This window comes from Nicotiana tabacum, chromosome 18 (genome assembly GCF_000715075.1).
Source record: "Nicotiana tabacum cultivar K326 chromosome 18, ASM71507v2, whole genome shotgun sequence".
Lineage (NCBI taxonomy): Eukaryota > Viridiplantae > Streptophyta > Magnoliopsida > Solanales > Solanaceae > Nicotiana > Nicotiana tabacum.
In genome coordinates this window covers 107,512,895-107,531,639 of record NC_134097.1, presented here as the reverse complement: position 1 = coordinate 107,531,639, position 18,745 = coordinate 107,512,895, and positions in this window count along the sequence as shown.

The window sequence follows — 18,745 nt, the reverse complement described above, 5'->3', positions numbered from 1 at the left end:
GATTAGCTTTGCCGTTCGTATTTTTGTTAATTTTAGTTTTCCTGTCCAATTTAGTTGTTTCTGCTAGTTCTTATTTTCTGATTTTGGATATTTTAATCAACCCCTGTATTTAATTGTTGATGTTTGCACCTGCCATATGAATCATTAGATTTCTAGTTTTTCATTTTCACGGTTTATACAAATCAGTTAACTTGTGTTTTAATCAGCATGTTCTTGTCTCGTGGTGATCTGATTCGTCATTTGAAATAATTATATTAATTGTTTCGGAAGTCGAATATCAAATAGGTTTGTTTATTGAATGTTTCTTGCTAATGTCATGACAAGTATGTTTTAAAGAATCATTTGTCCTGGTTATAATAATTCAAAGCTTTATGGGGCTTTAGGGGTTTTTAATTAAGAATTAAAAAGGCAGTAGAGCTAACACCCTGTCTAGCACCTTTAGAGAGTGGAAATCAGTGAATAACATGGGATTTTGATTAAAACTGAAAAGGAAATACAACTGAACCACGCCTAGTGCCTTTAAGGGTGGAAAATCAGAATAGCATGAGGATAATGATAAAAATTGAGGGATACATATGCAAGAGTAGGTACAACTTGGAAAGGTGAAGGATAGATCTAAAAGGGACTAAAATATACTTCAAAAGAGGATCCGCAACAAGATAAATAGGACCTTAAGGAGAGAATTTAAAAAGAAAAAAAAGAACAACATTTGGGAGCTTTGAAAGTGATCAGTTTCTTTTAAAGAGTGCTGGAGAGTTTAAGAACAGAAATCAAAAGAAAGATACTGTTTCATTGCATCCGTAGATGTAATTCAAATTCTGGACAGTGATTCTCATTCCTTTTGATTGCTTAAGTGGTTCAGTGGTCTATTGGTTCAGTTTTGGGTTTAATACAAGCTTGGTTGAGTCTGTTTGTCTTGGTATTTGCTGTTGCTATTAGTTTACAACCTTTCTGGTTTTTTTTTGTGTATTGATTGAGTTGTTGTTGCTGGTGTATTCATGTTGTATTGACTGCTGCTAGCCTGCTGCTGACTATTCTTTCTCCTCTTCATGTGTTGCATTTCTCCAGGTACACATTTGAACCTGTTTTGATGTAGTTTCTTCAGTGGAATGGAAAGGCAATTGATGTTTGACATCCATTAAAGCTTTACTGTTTTTTTAGTTTATTATGATACAGTTAGCTTTAAGATTTGTAAGATAAATTTGTGCATTAATACGCCTGTAAGGGACTAGTTGGATTATTAACATGCTATGTACTATTTTATAACTTGTGGACAATAGGCACCTGTATAATTAAGATTGTTGTTTAACCGATTTGAGTTGTTTTGAATTGTGATGGACTTTTAACTCTAATATGTAGCTCATTTCTGTTGAAATCAAGTCCATAGTGTCAAATAGTTTCATTGTTCGGGTTAATTGCTCGCCACACTAAAAATCAAAGGCAAATCATAGCAAATAGGTGCATATTCACGTTAGTCCAGGTCACGTATGTTTAGTTTCAAATTTGAAATTATCCATGACTCCATGTGTGATTTAAATCATTATTGGATAAGTGATTCGTTAGAGTAAGTTATAGGTAATACCATTTCTACTCTAATAGGGATGAGCAAACAATTGTGAGTTATGTGCTAAACAAAAATTAGAATTGAGCTGTGTGTTAAAATCAGTGCTACAATAGCTTAAAAATGATGTCAAGCTCGAGTGCAAAAATTAGAAATTATGAGTTTGATGCAAGTATGATTAATTCTGCAAATTAGCTCCCCCTACAACCATTGATCAAGTTGGATTGTCATGATCCCTGAGGCCTAAATAATTCCTACCCTGGCTATGGAAGTTCCATTGATAGGATACTAGGTGTATGAGCCGTTGTGGGCTCAGGTGGCCCATTTTCTGTGAAATGAAGCTTTAGTCGTGTACTGGAAATGTCCCGCTCTCTTCGTTCAACTTTGGGGCATAACTGTTTGAAATCGAGTTATGTAATTTCGGATCTTTCACGCACATTAATTAACTAGGACTGCTTTCATTTTAAAGACGAATTAAATAGAAAATTATAGATTGTTTTAGGATGGACCTTTAAAATAATAAAATAAGGCGAGCCTCGCCTAAATGCATAAATTGTGGGGCCCTCGATAGATGTATATATTTAAATCCTTAGATTTTAGGAACGGGTCGTTTAGTGAATTTCACAGTCTTCCCCAAAATAATAACGCGTTAGTCTCTTTAGGCGCATATTTTAATAACGTTACCTCCCTAAACTCGGGTGCACATTTATGTGACCCAAATCCAAATCTCAACAAAGTCGGAATGTGTCAAAAACGACGGGTGCATTTATGTGGCGCAGTTCGAGACGCATTTTCATGACGTTGCAATTCTCTTTTAAAATAAAAATGAATAAAAGCGATTAAGGTTAAAATTTGCACGTAGATTCATAATTGTTAAAATCAGATAATTTAAGCCAAATATAACAGTTGAGCGACCGTGCTAGAGCCACAGAACTCGGGAATGCCTAACACCTTCTCCCGGGTTAACAGAATTCCTTACTCAGATTTCGGGTTCATGGACTGTAATACAGAGTCAATCTTTTCCTCGATTCGAGATTCAACCGGTGACTTGGGACACCATAAATCTCCCAAGTGATGACTCTGAATTAAATAAATAAATCCCGTTTCGATTGTCCTTTAATTGGAAAAACTCCCCTACGCCCCTGCGGGCGCAGGTGAAAAAGGAGGTGTGACAGTCCTTACATATGATTACAAAAGCCCATGAGCGGTTACACAGAAATAAAGAAGCAGGAAGGTGTACATATAATAAAAGCCTAAGGGCCTAGCCTATTCTCAAAGGTGCGTCCTCAATAGCAATATTTTCGGGTACCGTCTCCTCAGGCACGCATCCTCAACAATATCTTCCAAGCACAATCCCCTCAGGAGTCTTATATCGATTCCTCAGAATGGCATCTTTAAAAGGGGAGACGACGAAGAGGAAGGCGATAGAGAAGAGCAAAGTGACGTGAAAGAGGCGGGAAGGAACAAAGAAGTGGCTGAGTGGAAAATCTGGCTAGTATGTATTTCGCCAGGTTATTATTGTAAAGCCACTTCTTAAGATGTTGCCCCGGTGCAGGATGAAACAGTTAGTAGATAGTACCACCTCACTCCATGGAAAGCAAAGGGAGCGAGGTGCCACACCGGATAATCAGGGGAGGTGAGCAGCAGTGTATAGTTCAAACCCCCTATTGAGCAGCGGTGTATAATCCGAATATTTCATCGGGTCGGAGGAAATCAGCCCTCTGCTTCGTCAACCTGAGCCAACGATGATAGCAACAACAACAACAAAAAAATAGCGTAGTCTCCCTCGACCAGAGAAGGGCCGGGAGATAGGCTGTGACATGCCTGATAGAAGTACCACCATTCAATCCTGAGGCCATAGGCCTCAAGCATGGTGAACGACACAGAACAAAGATAGCTAGAAAGGAAGAATGGATAGGTAAGGAAAGATACTTGGATAAAAGGATTACCCCAGGAGGCCCCCATTTATAGAGAGGGGGAAACGTAACCGACAACGCCATTATCGCCCTCGAAAAATGTAATGACAGGCACATTATAATGCATCCTTGGGAGCTTAATCGACAGTGACATTATGACTTTGGAAAATGAGAAACCGCAATACATTGAATTATCTTAGAGAAGCGAAATGACGGAATGTTTCGGTAGTCATGGGGGCTTGCATCATCAGTATGATGTCATCACGGAAAGTCCGAAGAGTTGGATGTCAAGATCGTTTCTTGTCACTCCTCTCTAAGAAACACGGGGACTATCTATATACGGCAAAATTGGAGGAACCAATTTCTCGTTAATAAGGCGTCTTGGAAGATCACCTCGAAGTCTCGAGACCACAGACCTAGTACCATTAACTTTATTTCGTCTCTAAATCTCATATACTTAGCATCAACTAGTAACAAACTAGCATAAAAATAGATCACGTATTTTTAGAGTCCCATCAAAAAATTTAATTGTCATTACCATTTTCACAGTAAACAAATTGCTTAACCTTAATTGAAGTATGTTATCTTTTTGTAATTGCTTAACCTTAATTGAAGTTTTTTTATCCCTTTCATCGATGACGTATCCTTATTCAGAATCATTGAATCATGCAATATTTCTTATCGTCGAGTTGTACCTATGTGGAATCATTGTTGCATAGTATCTCTCTCCCTTGTTTAACTATTCTTGTTTAGACCATTATTCCCTATTGCCTTTCTTTGTGAGCTCGTTCTTCTGTTTCTTTATATTCTAAAGTTCTTGTATTGAGTTACTTGGCCTACTCTTATGTTATTATTGTTGTTGCCATTATACTCAGTATTATTGAGCTGAGGGCTATGTGTGGTTGTGGTATTGAAATTTGTTTTGAGGAAAAGTTACTGTATATGGGCACACGTGGTGAAAGACCTTATATTGTGTTGTTATATTTGTCACACGTGATATTATTGAGATAATTGTTGGGATGTTTGCACGAGAGTTATCTGTGATATTTTTATTATTGATATTTGCACATAAGGAGTGACAAGGCGGGCTATATATATGTGGATTTGCGCATATGGCGAGAAAAGATGGGAATATTATTATGCGCATGCGACGAGAAAAAGTGGGCATTACTGTATTGTTACGTACGTGGCGAGACAAGGTGGGCTATGTCGGGGAATGATTTGTGATGACTTATAATGGCATGGGGCATTGTTATTGTTGATATTTATGTAGTGGTGTTCCTACCTTGTGTGAGTTATATCTTGTACATTTTGTGGTGATCGTTTCTTATGTGTCATTCATTATCTCTACTCTTACTTATTGACTTAAATTGCGATAGAACACTTGCACAAGCATACACATAATTAATCACCCATATCGGTTTAAGAAGATGAATCCTGATGTTATTGACCATTTAAATGTATTCTCGTTTACTTGCTCTTCTGTGTAAGAGTTGTTCTATTGGCATGTGAGTTATCCGTGTGGTCATGAGTCAATAAAACTATTGGAACGTGAGTTGTCCATGCGGATAATTGATATTCTCACTCCCTAGGCACGTGAGCCGTCCGTGCTGTTATAAATGGTAATATGGGCACGAGATGCCAAGTGATTAGGGTTCACGAATTAGGACCCATGAAATGTGACCATAAGGTAACGTACCTCGAGGAAATCCTTGAGCAAATCTTATGTGAAAGTGGTGGCTCTTATTGAATTGTTAGTTGTTCCTTCTACTCAGTTTCAGCGAACTTAAATTGTGTTCAACTTACTCTATGGCATTATTACTTGTTTGTCCCTTGTTCCTAATTGTTGTTTCTAGTGCTTTACTGCGAGTATTGTTTTGTTATTTTTGCCATGCTTAGCTTATATTGACATTGTTTTCCTGTTAGTTTGACGTTCATACTTTTACAAGTTATTTATTCTAGTAGGTGTCTTGACTGTCCCTCGTTACTACTTCACCAAAGTTAGTCTTAATACTTACTGAGTACCGCTGTGGTTGATGTCGCTCAAACTCACACCACAAATATAGGAGTGAGGCGGTCAATGAAATAATAAAACCCAATGGAAGTCGGGTCTAATTCACATGGAGTTAGAATTGGTATTAGGTATATATTTAGTGTAATTGTATGATGGGCCTCAAATTACACTTTCACATTCTTGTTTGTTGTTTCTACTTCTACTTTAAACTATTGATTGCAATTATAAAACTAGAAGATAATATTTTTGGTTTTGATTGTTTTTCAAATGATAAAAGATCTAGGGTCATGACTTCCACCTAGGTGGGTACTTAACGGGTTGTAAATTCTAGGGCAAGTTTGATTGGTCGGGGTTGTGATATAGCAATCATATGCAATTACCCACTCTATACCTCTTGGTAGTTTGAATGATTTTGTCCAATTTAGCTTTCTCAAGTCCAAATGGGTATTGCACAAAACAAGTGATATATGCTCAAGTTAGGTCTTACTATCTCTAGATTCAACCCTTTAATTGGGGTTATCAATTTCTTGAGTTCACCCCAATTTCTTGTTAGCCAAGTTTTCATAGACTTAGTCTCTCTTTCTCAAGTAGAGACTAAGTCAATTAGGCATGAATTAATATTTGCAACCATTAGTTCTTGAATTCAATCAAAAACTAGGCTAAAAATCATTAACCCAATCACAAACAAGCCCTAAATCAAACACCTATTAAGTACTCACACTAGGGTTGGGCTACAACCCTAGCTAGAAATTTAGCTACTCACGAAAATGAAGAAATTTCAAAAGAAATTAAGATAGAATGCATAATAATTGATTAGGGAAAGAAAATCTAATGATTAGAATCTAATCTAGTACAATATTACTCAAAACAGTAAAGAAAAATGGCTCAGGTGCTCTACACTGATACAACTTAACCTAAAAATGACAAAAAGTTCTATTTATACTAAGCTGGAAATATCTTATCAAAAAGGCCCCTGCGGAGGTTGTGCGGCCGCATAATTCTGTGTGTGGTCCGCACTCTGAGCTTGACTGGTCAACCGGGCCGCACAATTCTGAGTGCGGCTGCATACTTGAACTGGAACATGGCTCTCTGATTCTTCTCTTCTGCGGACCGTACAATTATGAGTGCGGCTGCACTTGACATCTTGCGGCCGCACAATAATGGTGCGGTCTGCACTTCTTCATGGCCCAAAATACAATTCTCTGAACTTCATCTTCTGCGGCAGCACTAGAATTGTGCGGTTCGCATTTTGCCTTGAAATTCTATCAGAGGTTGCCCTTAGGTTCTGCGGCCGCACTCACTTTTGTGCGATCCGCATTGTGCCCCTTTTAGCCTTGTTTTGGTCCTTGTCAAAATTTACTCCTTCTTGAGTTGATTTTCATTTCTTTGGCTCATATTTCAACACTCCTACAAGCAAGCACATTTCATTAGTTTTCGGGAATACCTTTAAGCAATTTTGGTCTAAAACGAAAGTAAAAGAGCGCAAATAAGTAGTCAAAATCCCTACTTATCAACTCCCCCAAACTTAAGCTTTTGCTTGTCCTCAAGCAAATAAGGTAATTCCCACCTCCACAAAGCAAGAACTATTTAGAACTATTTTGCCTAGAAAAACGTTCGAGGCGGATTCTAGACTATTAGCATGGGTACCTAAACTTGCAATTCAACACCTCACCTCTCACGCTACTGGATTACTAAAGAGAATAGAGTCAAGGGACCACAACAACCCTAGTTAAGATTGAGAATTACAAATGGCTCAACTGAACTACTCGATGACTGTTTAAGCCAACACAAGAGTCCAAAGGTCACAACTAGAGCTATTTTATGCCAACAACTTTGTTTTTAACCATAAGGTCGTAGGTAAATGTGTTGATACCAAGTGAAGCATGCTTGAGACCCTTTTATTCATTACTAATATATTTGCCTAAACATAAAAGAAAATGGACTCAATCCCTTAAGAAGGTTGTCACTCCATCCATCATTGGGGAGAGCCACCCGGTTCACACAAAATCCACCTTTGGAAAGAACCGCGGTATTAAGAAAACCAAAGGCTTATTGATCACTCAAATGTAAAAAGAAGCTAACAAATCCAAAAGAAACTACTAAAATAAATAAGAAGTTATACTACTAATAAAGACAAACTAAAGAAGGTATGAAATAAGCTACGGATTTGTTTTATACAAACCAAAGGAAAATGAATATATACATCAAATCAAAGGGAAGAATATATACATACCCAAAGAGAAAATAAAGATAAAAGAAAAAGAGTATAAGAGTTATTACAAACCAAATGTCAATGTCAATAAATCAAAATAGACCACCCCCAATGAAAATAAGCATTGTCCCCAATGCTTAACAAAAATAAGAACAGGGAAGGGTAGAGAGTTAAAAGAACTCCCTACGTGGTCTTAGTTTGCATGGCATCCACAACACCCTCAGTCCCCTCTAACTGTATCTCATCATCACATGGCTGAGGGACAACATGGTTGTTGAGCATCTAGATTATCTCCTCAGCGGTGTGGGCAGTCATAACCAGCTCCTTAGACTGGTCGGTTGCTGCCTATGGTACTGTTGGTGCTGCATGTGTTGTTGGGGCTGCTGGCTCTATAAGCAGGTCCAATGGTAGATCTCCGGTAGATGTAATATTGGCAATCTCTTTTATCAACCTCTCCACTGACTTCTTCGACGCCTGAGACTTCCCCATCTTCTTTGTTTGCTTTCCCAACTCTTCAATGACCTCCCCATGCGCCACTAGAGACTTCATAATAGTCTTCTGGTTGTCCAAACTCCTTTTCAATGTTTCCTCCACCGACAGAGGTACCTGTGGTGCTGCTGGGGCAGAAGACTGTGTTGCAACAACATTGGATATGTCAGACAACTTTGAAGCAGCTGCTTGCATCCAGTTGTTGAGACTCGTCAATGTTTGGGAAACTCGTAGTGCAGTCTTTGGATAAGTGGATGAAGCTGGCACTGATAATAGAGTTGATGGTCTAGTAGAAGAAGATGGTGGCATGGCTATTGTTCCAGTGGAAGGACCGACTATTGTAGAAGGCATAACATCTATGGAAGGCTCAGCAATTGAATCAGTAACTACTACCGTTGGCTCCTCAGACTGGCCAACAGAGGTAGTTGCCTTACCCTTGAACTTTGGATTGTCAGCACCCTATAGGTGGTACCATGAGAAAGGCTTCTTGGTCTTTACTTATGTATCATATTGCCTCGGCTCCACCTCTTGATCTTTGAAGTATTCTGTGAGGAAGTTCGAGTACAGGTAGGGTCTTTCACCTTTTTGGACAGCAAGAGTGATGTTGGTGGACATGATAGCACCCACATTGATCGGGTACCCATACATAATTGAGGCCACCAAGACTGCTCGGGGAAATGGGAGGTTGTTCTCATTTAGGCACGGATCAATACGGTTGCATACGAAGGTCTGCCACCTTTTTTCTTCAATGTTTAGGGTGGCCCGGACTATGGGAACCCATGTTGTGAGCCACAGAGGTAGTGGTCCTCGAGCAGCCAAAATCTTAGCTAACCACGAGTGAGCTGCATCACCCATAGCCAGCTTTTCCAAGTATTGGACTGCCTCCACTTCTTCAAATCCCACATATGCGTTCAAAGCACAAGAGTCGAATTTGACTTTCAGGTTTTTCACTTTTGTAACCTTGGTACCCTTCTTAATGTGAGCTACATTGGCATAAAATTCTTTAACCAGGTGCTCATTTGCATCGATGACACTGTGGGTGAACCATTTCCAGCCCTTTCGCTCCCAGAATTGTCTGAGGACATTAGGGTTGTGAATGTCCAAATCCTTTATCAAGAATTGTCGCTCAAGTGAGAGCGATCTCTACGGCCACCACTCTCTGAATCTATTGAAGGCAATCAAGCTGACGAATCTGTCTTCCCACAGCTCTCTTCTCTTTGACCTTTCTAAACCTCCCAGTGCAGTATCACCCCCTCTACTATCGTCTGGGACATCATCATCATCATAATCATCTACATTGATTGGTGTAGCCGGGGCATGTGATGAAGAGGGCTCATAATCTTGACTACCTACCTCGGAACTCTCAGAAGAACTAGTTGAGGTTGAGGATTCGTCGCGGAGTTGGTATCTCCCTTGAACTTGTTGTGATTGGGCTTCCGGCTATGCTTGCATAGAGTTACCCTCAGAAGCTTCCCCAGATGGAAGATACTCACTGGTCTCGAAGGGTTCATGAACTCTGTTGGTGGTAGCTTTCTTGCTCATGGCTCTTTGGATTGCTAGTGGTAGGTTACTTTTGCCTCGACCGCAGCCTCAGGAGAGTTCGACCCTCCCTTTTGATGTATCTCCTCTACCATGTGATCTAACAATTGTCTGCAATGCATAATGATAGGAATCAGTTAGAGTTGGAAGTCACATATGCATACATAACAATTGTAAGAAATCAAACTCAGAAGAATCAGTGCGGCCATAGACAGCCAAGTGCAGACTGCACAATTTCACAGTGCAGCCGCGCAACCAAAAGTACAAACCGCACAATTTTGAGTGTGGCCGCATAGCCCAGATTTAGACTATTGGGTCCTCTGATCATTCAAAAGTGCGAATCGCATAATTTTGCTGCGGACCGCATAATTTCAATACGGACCACATAATTTTGAGTGTGGTCTGCACAATCCATGCACACATATGCCTTAACATAGATAACTATGGCCGCACAAAAATGTGTGCGACCGCACAATTTGAATTTACGCAACACTGCCTTATGTTACATACAATTTTCTCACATATTAGACAAGTTTTGAGCAATTAAACATGATTAGATACTTACTCATACCCCAATTAACATTTAAGATACTACCCACATGATTCTAAGCAAAAATGACTAACTATTGACATTCTTAGGCATGAAAATAACCCTAGACAAAAGAACAAAACTAAGAAAAGATGAAAAATCTAAAGATGTAGAACATACGAGTAATGAAGGATGCAGGTGAGAAGCTATACAGATGAAATGCTTGAAGTTTGAGAACTAATGGGTTATGCACTGTGTTTTCGTAGGGCTTGAGAGTTAAAAGAGTGTAAAGTGTGAATAGTGGTGAAAAGCCCTATTTATAGGTTGACCCGTCGGGCTCAGAACTTACCTGAGTGCGGCCGCACAAATTTGAGTGCGGTCCGCACTCCTTACTTGTACCTTTGAAGAAGTTTTGCGAGTCCGCACAAAAGTGAACACGACCGCAGAATTTGTGTGGACCACACAATTTTGTGTATGACCGCAATTTGTTAATAAAATTTGACAGGCCAAACTTCAAAGAGCATGAATTTTTGATATTCTAGTTATGCGACCGCACAGTTAGAGTGATTGTACGATCCGCATAATTTTGGTGCGGTCCGCACTTTTGTAACACTTAGCCAATTTCTCTGGCACAGTCCTGAAATGCACACCCATTCCTAAATACACTTCAAAACTAGTTAGCACAAAACAAAGCATATCTAATCTAAAGAAGAAAACCAAGAAAAAGAAAAAGAACACATGGGTTGCCTCCCAAGAAGTGCCTGTTTTAACGTCGTGACATGGAGCAAATTACCAATCATTTGAAATGAAGAACTGCCACAATGTGGCCATCATCAAACTTGCCAAGATAATATTTAACCCAGTGCCCATTGACTCTAAACACCTCATCATTCTTATTTTTCAAATCTAGAGCACCAAAGAGGGTTACATTCACCACTTCAAAGGGGCCACTCCATTTTGACTTCAACTTGCCCAGAAACATCCGTAACCAGGAATTGAACAATAGTACTAGATCACCTTCTTTAAACTCCTTGTTGTGAATGTACTTGTCATGAAGGTACTTCATCTTCTCCTTGTAAAGGGATGAACTTGTGTAGGCATGATACCGGAATTCATCAAGCTCATTCAAATGTGCCACTCTTAGGTTTGCAGCGACATCCCACTCAAGGTTCAACTTCTTCAAAGCCCACATGGCCTTTTGCTCAAGTTCTAACGGAAGATAACACACTTTCCCAATCACAATCGATATGGAGACATCCCAATCAGCGTCTTGTAGGCTGTCTTATAAGCCCAAAGAGCATCATCAAGTTTTCTTCACCAATCCATCCGGTTGGCATTCACAGTCTTTGAAAAAATGCTCTTTATCTCCCGGTTGGAGACTTCAACTTATCCGCTTGCTTGAGGATGGTAGGGGTCGAGACTTTGTGAGTAATGCCATACTTTGTGAGTAAGGTATCAAAAGCCTTGTTGCAAAAATGTGAACCCCCATCACTAATAATGGTCTTTGGGGTTCCAAACCTCGTGAAGATGTTCTTTTTCAAGAATGTCACCATACTTCGAGCTTCATTGTTGCGTAAAGCCACGGCTTCAACCCATTTTGACACATATAGTCCACAGCTACCAAAATGTATGTGTTCCCACAAGAGCTCACGAATAGTCCCATAAAATCAATACCCCAAACATCAAAGATATCAATTTCCACGATGGTGGTGAGGGGAACCACATTCTTCTTAGAAATCCCACCGGCCCTTTGACATTCATCACAATGCTTGACTAGATCACTAGCGTCCTTGTAAAGAGTAGGCCAATAGAATCCACAACTCAACAGTTTTGTAGCCGTTCTCGCTCCACCATGGTGACCACCATGCGGTAAAGAGTGGCAAGCCTCAAGAATTCCCATTTGTTCTTCCTCCGGCACACATCGTCGGATCACCCTATCGGTACATATCTGAAAAAGATACGTGTCATCCTAATAATAGTCAAGGCAACCCCGTTTGAGCCTCTTCCTTTGGTTTGAAGAGAACTCATTCGGTACAATGCCGCTCATAACATAATTGGCTAAATCAGCAAACCACGGCATTCCGGTCATTGAAATAGCTAGAAATTGCTCGTCGGGGAAGGAATCATTGATCTCAAGGCCTTCATGTGGCTTCCCCTCCTACTCCAATCGGGACAAGTGGACTACCACTTGATTTTCACTACCCTTGCGATCTTGAATCTCTAGATCAAACTATTGCAATAAAAGCACCCACCACATCAACCTTGCATTAGAATCTTTCTTGCTTATCAAATATCGAAGCACCGCATGGTCGGTGTGAACAATCACCTTTGTACCCATCAAATACGGGCAGAACTTCTACATAGCAAAAATAATAGTAAGTAGCTCCTTTTCAGTCACTGTGTAGCTGACTTGGGCATCATTCATGGTCTTGCTAGTATAGTAGACCAGATGGAAGATCTTGTTGATGCGTTGCCCCAAAACCGCTCCAACTTCCATATCACTAGCATCACATATGAGCTCAAAAGGTAATCTCCAATTCGGTGCGGTAATAATAGTAGTACTAGTAGCCAACTTGAACTTGAGCAATTTGAATGCCTTCATACAATCTTCATTGAAATAGAACTTGGCATCATTCTCCAAAGGTTTACATAGATGGTTTACCACCTTGGAAAAGTCCTTGATGAATCGGTGATAGAAACTCACATGACCCAAAAAGCTCCTCACTCCCTTCACGGATTCAGGGGCGGGAGTTTGGAGATCACCTCAATTTTGTCCTTGTTAACCTCAATACCATGCTTTGAAATTTTGTGGTCGAGTATAATGCCTTCCTCGACCATGAAGTGACACTTTTCCCAATTCAACACCAAATTTGTCTCCTCACATCTAGCCAATACCCTATCCAAATTGTTCGATCAATCCTCAAAAGAATTCCCAAACACGAAAAAATCATCCATGAAGACCTCAAGAATATCCTCCATCATATCGGTGAAAATATCGATCATACATCGTTGATAAGTCGTCGGTGCATTACACAAACCAAATGGCATCCGCGAGAATATGAAAGTACCGTAGGGACAAGTGAAAGTGGTCTTCTCTTAGTCCTCAGGAGCAATAAGAATCTGATTGTAGCCGGAGTATCCATCCAAGAAAGTAATAAAAAACACGTCCAGCCAACCTATCAAGCATTTGATCAAGAAATAGAAGGTAGAAATGATCTTTCCGAGTGACTTTATTGAGCTTCCTATAGTCTATGCACACTCTCCACCGGTAATGGTTCTTGTAGGGATCAATCCATTCTTGTCATTTGTTACCACAGTCATGCCCCCTTTCTTTGGGACACATTGCACCGGAGAGGTCCACGAGCTATTGGAAATGGGGTAAACAAACCCCGGCATCCAACCACTTGATTATCTCCTTCTTCGCCACCTCTTGCATTACTTCATTTATGCTCCTTTGATGTTCAACGGAGGGTTTTTCACCCTCCTCCAAAATAATCTTGTGCATGCAAAAGGCGGGACTTATGCCCCAATATCCGCCAATGTCCATCTGATTGCTCTTTTCCTCCTTTGTAGCACCTCCAATGTGGACTCTACTTGAGAAGAAGGGCCAAGGAATTCATACCTGAGATGTGGCGGAAATGGCTTTAACTCCAAAGTGGGAGGCTCCTCGATTGAGGGCTTTGTTGGACGAGTCTTCTGATTTTCAAGATCCAAAGATAGCTTGCAGGGCTCATAAGTGTATGACCCTATTCCTTGCAATGTATTAACATACTCCACATAGCTTTCTTTCTCCTCAACATCATCAAGATTGAGCAAAACGGCTTCCAAATTATCCTCAACATTCATTGTGGCACTAGCATCATCAATAATCACATCAGTGACCAAATCCACGAACGAACAAGCTTCATTACTATTAAGTTGCCTCATAGATTTGCACACATGGAAGACCACATTTTCATCACCCACTTGGAAAGTGAGCTCACCGGCTTCCACATCATAAGAGTCTTCCCCGTAGCAAGGAAAGGTCTACCCAAAATGATAGGAATCTCATAGTCCATTTCACAATCAAGATCACAAAGTCCACCGGGAGGATGAACTTGTCAACTCTAACCAACACATCATGAATAATACCCAAAGGTCTCTTCATTATACGATCCGCCATTTTCAACCTCATTGATGTGGGTCTTGGTTTCCCAATCCCCAAAGTTTTGAACACTGAGTAGGGCATCAAGTTGATACTCGCCCCTAGATCACATAAAGCTTTGGCAAAGTTGGCACTCCCAATGGTGCAATGGATTGTGAAAGCGCTAGGATCTTCCAATTTCGGAGCCATTGAGTGTACAATAGCACTCACTTGATGTGTCATCTTGATAGTCTCATAATTCATCGATCTTTTCTTTGTCACCAAGACCTTCATGAACTTTGCATAACCCGGCATTTGCTCTAAAGCCTCAACTAATGGTACATTGATAGACAAACTCTTCATCATGTCAATAAACTTTTTGAATTGGTTCTCACTATTTTGCTTTGCAAGCCTTTGAGGGTATGGAGTAGGAGGCCTTGGCATTGGTGCCTTAGCCTTTGGCACGACCGGTTCTGGCATGTCAATCGCGTATTCCCTAGACAGGTTCACTTCTTCTTGCGTCTCCTCCACATTTTCATCAATATCAATTCTCACTTCTTCATTAGCTTGAACTATATTGCTTGAGATTTCATCTTCTTGAGCCACAACATCTTCATCCATAATTCTTCTTTGATTTGAGGTGTTTGCATCTCCACCTTTTCCACTTTTAGTAGTCATGGCCATAGCATGTCCCATATTATTTCCACCTTTCGGTTTCACCATTGTATCACTAGGTAGTGCCCCCTTAGGAAGAGTGTTCAAAGCTTGTGAGATTTGGCCTAACTGAACCTCCAAATTGCGAATAAAAGTGTTATGAGAGGCTAGTTGAGTATCAGAGTCGGCATTCTTCTCCATCATCTGTTTAACATATTCTCAATTCTACCCATCTCATTGTTAGAAGAGCATGGACCTTGAGGAGGATATGGGGTGGGTTGCTCGGTTGTTGGAACATCGGGGGCCTTTGAAAACCCGGCCCCCGGTTGTTGTTGTTGTTCCACCCTCCTTGGTTATTGCCTCCCCAATTGCTTTGGTTGTTGCTGCCCCAATTCCTTGATGATTACCTCCCCAATTGCCTTGGTTACCTTGATTATTCCAATTTCCTTGATTCTTGTTACCACCACTCCATTTGCCTTGGTGGCCTTGGTTGTTCCAATTTCCTTATAACTGCCATTGTTGTTGATTTTGTCCTTGAGCATTGTTTCTTTGGCCTTGATAATTGTTGACATATTGAATATCTTCTTCTTGCTCATTGAAAGAATCACCTTGATCATAACCACTATCATCTTGCATGAATTTTCCGGATGGCTTTGCATTTGTTGACCTTCTTGTCGTCTCTTGTTCATCATCATATTTACACCTTCTATTGCATTCACTTGTTTCGGCCCTTAAACTTGTTGAAGCTGAGCTTTGGGTAATTGGTTCTTTGTGGTTGTGAACTCGGCAATATCTTACCCATGATCATGTAGTTCCTTGTGTAGGTGAATGACACTTGGGTCATCTTGAGGAACATTGGCTCTACTTTGCCATGCCAATAAGGTATCCGCCATCTTATCAAGAATTTCACAAGCTTCGGCATAAGGTGTGTTCATGAAGTTCCCACCGGCGAGTTGATTTAGCACGCATTGATTTGTTGTGTTGATCCCCCTATAAAAGGTTTCTTGGATCATGGCCTCGGTCATATCATTATGCGGTTACTCTTTAACCATGGTACGATATCTTTCCTAAATCTCATGTAATGGCTCATTGGGTTCTTGCTTGAATGCAATAATATCATCCCGAAGTGTCACCATATGTCCCGGAGAGAAGAATTTGGAAATGAATTTATCCACCAACTCATCCCATGTATGGATGGAATGATTGGGCAATCTCTCTAACTAGTTCATGCCTTTCCCTATAGAGAAAAGGGAAATAGCCTCAACCACAATACGTCCTCGAAGACATTTGTTTGCTTTCTTCCCCAACAAGTATTGACGAACCCTTTGAGATGCTAGTAAGCATTTTGACTCGGAGCCCCGGTAAAGAATTCCCGTTGCTTAAGTAATGTAAGTATCACATTGGTGATTTGGAAGTTGCCCGCCTTAATGCGGAGTAGGACTATAGCACTTGCATAACCCTCGTTCGGTAACTGTCAGTGTGCTGCCGCTCTTGGTGGAGGTGGGGGAGGGATGTGAACGTTGTCTTGAGGCGGGCGGCCTCGTCTAATTTGCTGGAGGTTCAAGAGGAACCTCATCAACTTGGTCATCATCCACGTCCTCCCCTATTAGCAAATTCCCAATGGGCTCGTTGCTGAGAGCCATTTTCGTACCTAAAATCAATTTAAAAATAAAGTTACTGACTAGGAAGGAAAAGAAGACAAATCACACAAAAACCTAGATATATAGCTAAATTTGTTTAACTCCACGACAACGACGCCAAAAATTGATGTCGCCCAAACTCACACCACAAATATAGGTAGTGAGGCGGTCGATGCAATAATAAAACCCAACACAAGTCGGGGTCGAATACACATGGAGTTAGAATTGGGATTAGGTATATATTTAGTGTAATTGTATGATGTGCCTCAAATTACACTTTCACATTCTTGTTTGTTGTTTCTACTTCTACTTTAAACTATTGATTGCAATTATAAAACTAGAAGACAATATTTTTGGTTTTGGTTGTTTTTTAAATGATAAAATATCTAGGGTTGTGACTTCCACCTAGGTGGTTACCTAACGGGTTGTAAATTCTAGGGCAAGTTTGATTGGTTGGGGTTGTGATATAGCAATCACATGCAATTACCCACTCTATACCTCTTGGTAATTTGAGTGATTTTGTCCAATTTAGCTTTCTCAAGTCCAAATGGGTATTGCACAAAACAAGTGATATATGCTCAAGTCGGATCTTACTATCTCTAGATTCAACCTATTAATTGGAGCTATCAATTTCTTGAGTTCACCCCAATTTCTTGTTAGCCAAGTTTTCCTAGTCTTAGTCTCTCTTTCTCAAGTAGAGACCAAATCAATTAGGCATGAATTAATGTTTGTAATCATTAATTCTTGAATTTAAGCAAGAACTAGGCTAAAAATCACTAACTCAATCACAAACAAGCCCTAAATCAAACATCCATTAAATACCCACACTAGGGTTGAGCCACAACCCTAGCTAGAAATTTAGCTACTCATGAAAATGAAGAAATTACATAAGCAATTAAGATAGAATGCATAATAATTGATTAGGGAAAGAAAATCTGATGTTTAGAAGCTAATCTAATACGATATTACTCAAAAGAGTAAAGAAAAATGGCTCAGGTGCTCTACACTAATACAATTTAACCTAAAAATGACAAAAAGTTCTATTTATACTAAGCTGGAAATACTTGACAAAAATGCCCATGTGGAGGTTGTGCAACCGCACAATTTTGTATGCAATTCGTACTCTGAGCTTGACTGACTGGGCCTTCTGCGGTCACATAAAAGTGGGATGCGGCCGCACTTCATTTGATTGTGTGGACCGCACAATTCTGAGTGCGGTCGCACACTTGAACATGGACTGGAACATGGCTCTCTGATTCTTCTCTTCTGCGAGTCACACAATTATGAGTGTGGACGTACTTGACATCCTATGGAAGCACAATAACGGTGTGGTCCGCACTTCTCCATGGCCCAAAAATATAATTCTCTGAACTTCATCTTCTGCGGCCGCACTAGAATTGTGCGGTCTACATTTTGCCTTAAAATTCTGTCAGAGGTCGCCCTTAGGTTCTGCGGCCGCACTCACTTTTGTATGGTCCGCATTGTGCCCCTTTTAGCCTTGTTTTGGTCCTTTTCCAAATTTACTCCTTCTTGAGTTGAATTTCATTTCTTTGGCTCATATGGCAACACTCCTGCAAGAAAGCACATTTCATTAGTTTTCGGGAATACCCTTAAGAAATTTTGGTCTAAAACGAAAGTAAAAGAGCGCAAATAAGTAGTCAAAATCCCTACTTATTAGTGGTTACTCATGCTATACTTTCTACTCATTTTGTGCAGATTCATGTACTTCGGAGTTGGTTGATCACTAGCTAGTTATTCGGGTTTTGCTGTGGAGACTCAAGGTAAACCTATCGTAGCATCCGCGGGCCTCAGAGTCACCTTCTAATATTGTACTTGTACTGTCTATTTCTTTTCCAGGACAAATTGTACTTATATAATATTATTCTAGTAAACTCAGTAGAGCTTATGACTTGTACTACCAGTTTTGGGTATTGTGTTGCACTCGGAATCATTGGTTTTACTATAGAAATTGTGATTTCATGCTTCGTAGTTGTTCTGGTTAAATTCTATCTTTACTTCAGTAAGTGTTAGGCTTACCTAGTCTTAGAGACTAGGTATCGTCACGATA